The sequence below is a fragment of the Taudactylus pleione genome, unplaced genomic scaffold, assembly GCF_031769625.1.
Source record: "Taudactylus pleione unplaced genomic scaffold, aTauple2 ptg000318l, whole genome shotgun sequence".
NCBI lineage: Eukaryota > Metazoa > Chordata > Amphibia > Anura > Myobatrachidae > Taudactylus > Taudactylus pleione.
In genome coordinates this window covers 3,703,007-3,713,211 of record NW_028284719.1, presented here as the reverse complement: position 1 = coordinate 3,713,211, position 10,205 = coordinate 3,703,007, and the positions used below count along the sequence as shown (strand labels likewise).

The 10,205-nt window shown below is 34.9% G+C and overlaps 1 pseudogene; it reads right to left on the bottom strand.

Annotated features, from left to right (window-relative positions):
* Nucleotides 1-6,448: 6,448 nt before the first annotated feature.
* LOC148509668 (nicotinamide N-methyltransferase-like) lies at nucleotides 6,449-7,361 on the bottom strand (annotated as a pseudogene).
* Nucleotides 7,362-10,205: the final 2,844 nt, after the last annotated feature.

Genomic DNA, 10,205 nt, shown 5'->3' with positions numbered 1-10,205 from the left:
ACTGTATTTCTAAATTTATTACAATGCTGCTATTCCTTGTTAGAGAGTATTTCTGATGTTACAATTCCGGTGACTCACAGATTTGGCTGACAAAAGCTACAGTATCAAGTATATATCTTCCTAAATCCCTTTATTGACACTGTTCTTAGTGGATTATCCAACTTTCATATGTGATCACTTTAATTCCATATGGAATGGTGTATTCCAGTATTTGGTGGAATAATGATGAGCATCAGCATGGGTAACATCATATTCTCTCTATTCCCATATACAATCAATGTCTCAATACATCCTAGTTTTGTATACAGTAGATATTCCAGTACATATTGTGATTTAATGATAGTGATTACAGAATCATTGTACACAAGCATTAATCACATATTAGGCATAGAACCTGTAAAATATTTTCTCGATATGGAAGAAAATACGGAGTTGAATCATTTCATCATAGAACTCTTGGAATTCATTTTGATGAAAAATAATTTAACTTCATTGAGAGATACTACCTGCAAACCCGAGGTACAGCAATGGGCAGAACTTGTGCACCAACATATGCCAATCTGTACCTCAGGTGGTGGGAGAAAGAAATAGTATTTTCACAGGAAAATGATCAATATACTGAACATATTACATCTTGGTTCAGATATTTTAATGATATATTCATCATATGAGATGGAACAAAGGAAGATCTTTTAGAAATTATTAATATATTGAATCACAACAATATCAATTTAAAATTTACTAGTGAAATGAGTCAAGAAATGGTGACATTTTTGGACCTAACAATTAAGGTCACAGCAGAAAAGAAAATAGTCATGGACATGTTTCGCAAACAGGCTGCCAGAAACAGCATACTACACACAGATAGTTTTCACTTACCTACTACTATCAAAGGGATACCCAGAGGAGAATTCATAAGGACAAGAAAAAATTGTACCGAATTGAGTACAATCAAAGAAAGATCAAAGGAATTAATTAAAAGATTACAGAAGTGAGGATATAGCAACAAAATTGTAAAGCTAGGATATAATCAAGCAAGAAGAAAAGACAGAGAAACACTAATATTTCCTGCCAATAGAGAAAAGAAAAAAGAAGAGGATAATAAGATTAGATTCATTGGCAGATTCTGTGATTAATGGATACAGATAAAAGAAATTCTTCAAAAACACTGGAGGATACTTACCATGGATAGAGACCTACAGCATATTCTGGGAGACAAAGTCAATGTCAGCTGGCATAACTCCAAAAATCTAAAAAAAAGATTGGTACACAGTCATTTCCAAAAACAAGAGAAAAGAATAACAAAAAAAATTACAGGATGCCATAAATGTGGCAACTGTACAACTTGTAGATATATTGTACAAAAAAGAAGGTATCAGACAGATATGGTAGGCATATAATAATCAATGATTTCATCCACTGTAAAACCATGGGAGTGATCTACTGCCTATTCTGTACATGCCGCCTCAATTATATAGGTATGACAAAGAGACAATTGAGGCAAAGAATATCGGAGCATGTAAGAAATGTGAAGAATGCAAGAAAGGATACAACAAATGTTAAACCTCTACAAGTGTGGCAAGACACTTCCTAAGAGAACATAATGGGTGCATCCAGACCACCTAAAAGCTTTTGGTATTGAAAAAAGTCAAATTAGGCATTAGAGGAGATACAGTATCAAAAAGGAATTACTAAAGAAAGAATAAAGGATGATATTCTTGATGAACACAGTAGACCCCATATGGGATGAATGAACACAACCAATATGGAGCTTTCCTGTGATAAAATATCTGAATAATATCCAAAACAGTATAGATACCTTCCCTTTCTAAAATAAAATGATGGGACGTATAACATGATATATAAATACTTATCCCTTCTAAAAGCAATGTTAGGGGAAGAATAATACTGTTAGGAAGAACAACATTGTTATGAAACCAGATTTATTTTATCTAGATAAGGAAGGACACAATAATAGACCAAAATGTTATTGATCAAAATGAATAGTATTTCTTGTACCAATATTAACTGGGATAAATTATTACAATTGATTTGAAGCCTTCTTATGATAAAACTAGAATGACATCAAAAACAAAATAAATACTTACCCTTCTGTGGGAAAGGTGGTGACACCATGTGATGATTTGGTCCAGATCTAGATAAAGAAAATACATAGCTTCAGACCTATGTGTCACTGACCGAAATAGTTAGGATGAACAAATACAATCAATATTAAGCTTTTCTGTGATGAAATTCAAATTATATCATAAACAGAACAAATACTAATGGTGTATACACACGGTCAGATTTTTCTTCATATCTGAACGATAACGATTTAAAAAAATCATTCAATCGTTCATATCTGAAGGAAAATTTGATATATCTGACATATCTGTCAGATCTGTCAGATGAACGATTTGAACGATGCGCGTTCCCAATGGTCAGATAAAGATATCTGACATCTGAAGTGTTTGCAGTCAGACTTGGACGATTCCATTCATTTTAATGCAGTCAAAAATCATTCAATCATCCAAATTGTTCAAATCATTAAAATCTTTGGTAAAATCGTTCTAATCGTTCAAATCGTTCAATCGTTCATCTGACAGATCTGGCAAATCTGACCATGTGTATGCTTCATTACCCCTTTTCTAACACCTTTGTGGGAGAAATAATATCATTCTGTAACTGGCTCAGTCTAATCTAGATAGAGAATAGATACATAGAGATCTATGTCATTGACCAAAGGTAATAAAATCTTTAATATTGATATTTGGTCACCTAATATCCATGTAAATAATCACAAGACTATCTATCAATTGAATCTTATGCTCAACACACTTTTGAAACAGGGGCGATAGCACAAAATAGATAAATGGTTTTGGACATAAGATGAGAATTTCTCAAGTCAAATATTAGTGAATATGATGTAAAAAGAAACCTATGAACTGCAAACAATCCAAACTGTATTACATTCACCGATTGGTATTTTAACACTTATACAATCATCACCTCTAGGATAAAATATATCACAGTACTTCTTGAGGAAGTTCTTTTTGATTGAAACACATATATATTCTAGCACATTAATAAATTATTTTGTTTTCAGGATTCAGCACATTAATATCATAGGGACATAGGATATATGTTCCTAGGGGAAAGGTCAAATAACATGAAGACTATCTATGGATTATTTAGTAATACATTATGTGTAAATATTTTTATATGATAAAGAAGAAAGTAGTTAAAATACTGTCACTGGTTGATCACTAATGAATATTAACATTTTCACTCAGTTAAATTAAATTGCACCATTAATATTAATTTTATATTTTGATTTATTATGTAAGAATTCTCAAAACATTACTTGTCTACTATTAATTAGGAAAATAAGCACTATAAGAAGGGAAAATGTAATAAGAGATGATTGATAAATATTGATATATCTTTTTATTTATTTATTTTTAAAATATGTAGAGAAAATATGAAAATACTGTATAGATCTAGATATCATGTCCACTTCCATATTTTATCATATAATATATTCTGATGGAATGAAATATATATTTTTTACCAAGTATTATTCTAATTTATGTTTAGATAATAAATACATTACAAATATATTAGAAATATATTTAATAGAATATAATTTTTTGAGTATTTAATATCAGATATATAAAAATCTATTTATTGGTTAGATGATAAGAATGAATATAGAAAATGAATGTATACATTTTAGAATAATAATTATATAATAAAAAAGGATGAATGGTGTAACTGGATAGATATTTAATTTAGCTAGATTCAATTTGCAGATAAATACATCAATAATAATAGATTAAGATCATAAAAATACATATCAAGAGTGATAAAATAAAAGTATGGCGATTGGTAATAAAGATAAAATTATGAGTTCATAAGTTATCATAAAATAATAATTAATAGTTTCAAATTAATTACTGAAAGGGGTAACGGACAAATAACATGCTGGATAAAGAAACATATGATGTTAGCATATTCAAGCTCATAGTAGAAAAATCTGTTAACCTATCAGAAGGATAGAAAATTAAAATGGACGAATGACATCCACATAGAAGGTATAAGACCAACACATGGCAGGCATTCAGGTTGCTCTGCCTTGAAAAAGCAGCCCCTTGGTGAAACATGCATTGGCATTCCACATGCTGCCACCGGTCACAGCAATATCAAATGCAGTAACACATTAATATGTGTACTTACTAAACCAAATTACATAATGATAAATCCATTGTGTACGGAGCTAGGGGACCAGCACCAGTCACACTGCTGAAGGCTATTACTGAAACCGCGCACCACCATAGTGAACAGTGTCATCAGAGGTTGAAACATGCTAATAAGCACTATCATTAAATCATAATATGTACTGGGATATCTACTGCATATAGAACTAGAATGTATTGAGACATCTATTGTATAGCGGCGTTATTCACACTGCCACAGACTATTACCGATTCCATGCATCACCATAGATAACAGTGTTATCAGAGGTTATAACACGCTATTAAGCACTATCATTAAATCACAATATGTACAGGAACATCTACTGTATACAAAACTAGGATGTATTGATACATAGATTGTATAGGGAAGAGAGAGAATATGGTGTTACCCACGCTGACGCTCATCATTATACCACCAGATACTGGAATACACCATTCCATATGGAATGAGAGTGATCACATATGAAAGGAGGATAATCCACTAAAAACAGTGTCAATAAAGGAATTTAGGAAGATAGATATTTGATACTGTAACTTTTGTCAGCCAAATCTGTGAGTCACTAGAATTGTAACATCAGAGATACTCTCTAACAGGGAAATAGCAACATTGTAATACATTTAGAAATACAGTTACTAAACCAACAGATATTTACACAAGGGAGTAGGTAATGCTGAAAAATGAACAGCAGCACCTCAGATACATAATGATTATCCCACATTACTTTTTGAAGCACATTTTTCAGTAATCTAAATCTTTTCTATTTTTTAATTATTTTGCCTACTACATTGGACTATGCTTTCTTTTTAGATATTAAGAATAAAAGCTATATTTTATACAATTCCAGATAACATTTCTTTGACTATTAGCATACAGACCATAATAAGTGCACCAAACATATATTGTGTCCTTCTTCTCTGTTGAAATATGACATCAGATATAATTTTTTATGATCTTTGTCATTGGTCCCACTATGTAGAACTCATTATATTTCTCATTAGTGCTATTTAGTGAGGGCTCCTAATGGTACTAAGGGCCAGATTCAGAGATAGATGGAAATGCAGAGCCGCACACAAGCAGCTGTACAATTTTATCCATCTCAAATGCAAATGCAGCAGGAGGAAACAGACACCTACTTACTGCATCTGTGATCCCAGCGCTGCAACCAAGGTTGCAGCCTGGAATCACAATTGCACCTATCACGACCATTGGTTGCGATGGTTGTTCCTTTGGCTAGGCTGCGGTAGCTGAAGCTTACTACAGGTTGATCAGGTCCTGGCAGCTCTGAGGCCAAGAAATCTGCATCCACCAATGCAGACCCTGGCCTGGTCCCTCCCGGAAAATGAAGGCAACATGTCCCTGTTTCTGGGAACGCTGCCCAGGAACGCCCCTGTTTCCCCCTCCAAAATCTGACACTAACCTCGCCACAGGACCTTCAGCAGTTTAGGTGAGTGTCGGCACCTTTTTATCATAGTAGCAGAACCTAATTTTTTATAGAAAAAGTACCTCTCCCCATTATATGCCCAAACTCCTTGCTTTAAATAAATACACAAACCATTACAGCAATTTTTTTATGATTTTGGATTATAAGAAAAATAATTAACATTTACTGAAAATTACTTTTTTTATATACTGTATCTATGTTACATGAACAGAGCTGTGCAGTATGTAATGCTGGGTACACACAGACAGATACATTGGCCAATCAATTGATCGGCCAATGTATCTGCTGCCAGTCGGCCAGTGTGTGCCCGCGATATGTTGGTGAACATGGCTGTTCACTGACATATCGCATTGGCTGTGCTGCACAGCCGATGGATAGATATGTCTGCAGACATATCTGTCCATCGGCAAGTGTTTATGGGCAGTCTGTAGACTGACCATACAGACAGCAGTAGCCACAAGTAGGGGGATGGGACATGCCCCCGGCACACCCACCGGCCACTGGGTCCCACCACTGGGACCCAAGGGCACAAGCAGATGATGGCCAATCAGTGTGTATGAATGACCATCATCTACAAGTATATCTGCAGATCACTCGATCTGCATATATATCTGTCAGGTGTGTACCCACCTTAAGATTTAGTAAATGGCTGAGGGCTATAGAAGGTAAGAATAACTAAGGTAGATCAGTAATTAATAAGAAGCTTTTGAAGCAATCATCCATCCAGACAATGGCCACTACTCAGACATCCTAAGTATTCCCTTTGACAGCAGTAAGGATAATCAATTGCTTATAATCTATGAGATCACTCTCTACTTTTCTATCAAGTAATTCACAGGAACCAATTACAAATCCTTCATCAGTGAAGGTCTTTCTTACAAAGCTTTCATCATAGTTAAATAAATGTAGCCTACCATTACCAGCTGTGTATTAGGTGGTATTTAAGCCCCCAATTACAATAAAGTACCCCCCAGGTTTAAGCAACTTTGACATCTTCCTCAGGTTTCTGATGTAATCTTGTTGGTCCTGACTAACCACATCCAGCACCACCGCCGTGAGTAGACAGTCAGCTTGTGGTAACACCACCGGATCCGTGAGGTTTTCTTTGCAGAAGTCAATTTGCACAATGCGTTTAATGGTTTCCTTCAACTTTTCTTCCTTGTCTTCCACACTATAATAATAAAACCATTACATTATATAATACAGCAGGTTCAAGGAACAGTCAGAACTGTATGTTTCACTTCAGATTTTTTATATCTCAGCCACAAAAAAGTAAAAAGAAAAAGAAAAAAACATCTCAAAGAACATAAACACTTTACTTGTAACTCTGTATGTGCTCTTTATGTGTACAGCATCCTAATTAATCCCTTCATCACTAGACGACTACTTGCACAATTGGAACTGCTGAATCGGGAGTAATGCGGCCACCAACTAAGAAATATTCACTATTATCTCCTAACTCTTTGAACTCCATTCAAAACTGAAACAGTTATTCTTTAAGTCATGTTTTTGATATGATTTGTTTTTTTTAAATTGACTCATCCTTTATGTTCTATGTTTAGGATCATATTTACCTGATACCTCCCAGCTTGGTAGCAATCTTAGATGCATGAGTCCAATCAAAAGCCCCAGTGCGGGTGTTCACCCATTTGTTGAGTTCCATAATACAGGAGTCTCTTAATTTTAGTATAGTGATGTCTTTAAAATATTCAGTGATAACAAAAAGATGATGAACGATGGATCCGACACTGATGTCAATCAAAGTTTCTCCTTTAAATCGACCTGCAGGGAAGATTCAGATAAGAAGAAATGAAACATTCTATATAATTACAGTGAATTAGCGGCAAAGATAGATAATGTGAGTCCCAGCATTGGCCACATACTGATACAGATTTCATGGTGTATGTTTAATGGCATAGTCCTGGGTGCCTTCATCTATGCCAATTAAAAAAATAACTGGCAATCTGAGAGTTAATGCATTTCCCACAGCTGTGTGATTGTAATGGGCACTTGGTATATGAGGTATGTCTATAAAATAACGAGACTATGATTCCACCTAGTCAGTCAGAACCGGATCTAACTGCAGGCGTAGTAAACTTGAACTTGTCTGAACCTGCATGACAAGCAGCAACACTCTATGACGTTCAGTTGATTGTGAGTTGCCATTTAATTTGGTTGTGTTTTCTGTAGAGTGCAGAATAAATGCGAAGCTTAAAAGTTGAACAACGTGTTCTCACAGCAGAGCAAAAAGAACGTCGCAAGGAATGTTGTGTTGACATTCTGCAGCAACTTGATGCAGATCCAAACCTGTTTCATAAAGTAATCACTTGTGATGAAACCTGGATCTTCCAGTATGATCCTGAAACCAAAAAAAAATTAATGTGCTGGAAAACACCGTCATCACCTAGAATGAAAAAAGCTCATCAAAGCAAGTCAAAATTCAAAGCAATGCTCATTGTTCTTTTCGATATCAATGGTGTAATTTTGCAAGAATGGGTTCCAGAAGGTACCACAGTTAACCAGCATTATTATGAGGAAGTTCTGAAAAAGCTGAGAGAAAGAGTCAGAAAGAAACGGGCGCAACTGTGGAAAAATGGTTTCATTCTTCACCAGGACAATGCGCCTTCTCGCAAAGCACTTTCTGTGAAGCAGTTTTTGACCGACAATCACATTACTACACTTGAACATCCTCCATATTCGCCCGATTTAGCACCTTGCAACTTTTATCTTTTCCCAAAAGTTAAATCAGTGCTTAAAGGGCAACATTTTGAATCAGTTGATGCTGTAAAGAAGAAAACAGCAGATATGTTGAAACAACTAACAGAAATGGATTTGCTCCATGCCTTCCACCAGTGGAAAACAGGACTACAGCAATGTATTAGTGCAAATGGGGAGTATATTGATGGGGACAAACATTACATTTGTAATACCAATAAAAAAAGATGAGTATTTAATCAGTCTCGTTATTTAATAGACATACCTCGTACACGAAACATTGGCAAAAAAATTCAAATATATCAAAATAGCATGTGTGACAAATGTTATATATCTATATATCTATATACCTGAAACATTAGATATTATTCCTCAATTTTTTGTGATTAAATAAATGGAAGGATTTTTTATGATTCCTGAGTTTGCTACGATTTCTGTGCTGTGTATATAATCTGTGGTGGGTTAGCGCTCTCGTAGCTGAGAGACAAAGCACCACGGGTGGAAGTGACATCTGTAGCTGACATTGCTCTGTGAGCAGGGAAAGTTTCACCTGTTCCCATTACACAGCAGAGGAATAATGTAGTTATATCTGTACACAGAGGTGTAACGTGGATCTGCGGCACCCGTAGCAGGTACATGCCATGGTGCCCCTCATCCTCCTGTACAGAAGTGTGTCTGGGGACTGGGCATAGCCAGCACATGGGTCTGAGATTCAGCTAGTGTACAGGATGGGCAGCACCTATTATGGAACAAAAGTCATTTATTTAATTATTAACAACAGGAAAAAGGACAAGATTTTAATCAGTGCACTTCATAGGTCAAGTAAATCCTATATATATATCTTCTTCTCTGGAAAATTAATAAAATAAACCTTTATTAATGATTGTTAAAATATTGTGTTCAGATATAAGGCAAAATATTTAAATAAAATTAAATATAGTTTATATAGAAAATAATGTGTATTAAGATATATAGAAAGAGTGATTTTAAACTTTCTACTATCGTCGGTCATTTCCCGTTGTTAGTTTTATTATATATATCCGAGTAACGATGGTCTAATTATTTGGTAGCTTTCTCAAACAATTTCAATCAAAAATGGCCTCTGCTCATATGATAGTGAGCTACCTATGTGACAGTCATTATTTAGCCAGGCTAAAGTGCTCTTATTTTGTAAGGAGTGAGCAAAATACTTAGTAACCACACTATGTTAATTTAGAATAACATCAATGGTTACTTTCTAACAAATCCAGTGGTAAAGGGTGTCCTTTATCTGCAGAGTGCAGTATATACTGGCTACAGGTATAATTCCATCACAGTAAAGTGGGGGATTGATAGATAGTTGAGCTACCTAAACAACTAAAAACCATGAAGCAGAGCTTCCTTGAAAGTGGGTATAAACCAGAGACCCTTGAAAAAGCAGAAATTCAAGCTACGAGTATGGGGAGAGGAAGACTTTTGATCTCAAAGAAAAAAGAGAATGACAAAACGAAGAAATCCGAGTGGGCATTCATAACTCAATATAACTATCAGCATAGAGAAGTTGAAAAAAATCTTTAAAAAGCACTGGGATATACTGAAACATGACCCTATACTAAAAACAGAACTCCCAGCCACCCCTGTATTCATTTATAGGAAAGCCCAGAATATAAAGAATTATCTGGTGAGGAGCTCACTAGAGAATAAAAAAAACTCCCCTATACATACCAAAGGGTTTTATAGATGCGGTATTTGTGTTGCATGCTGAACTGTGAGGAGTAACATAAGCAAGATTACTGACTTTGTAGGTAACGGC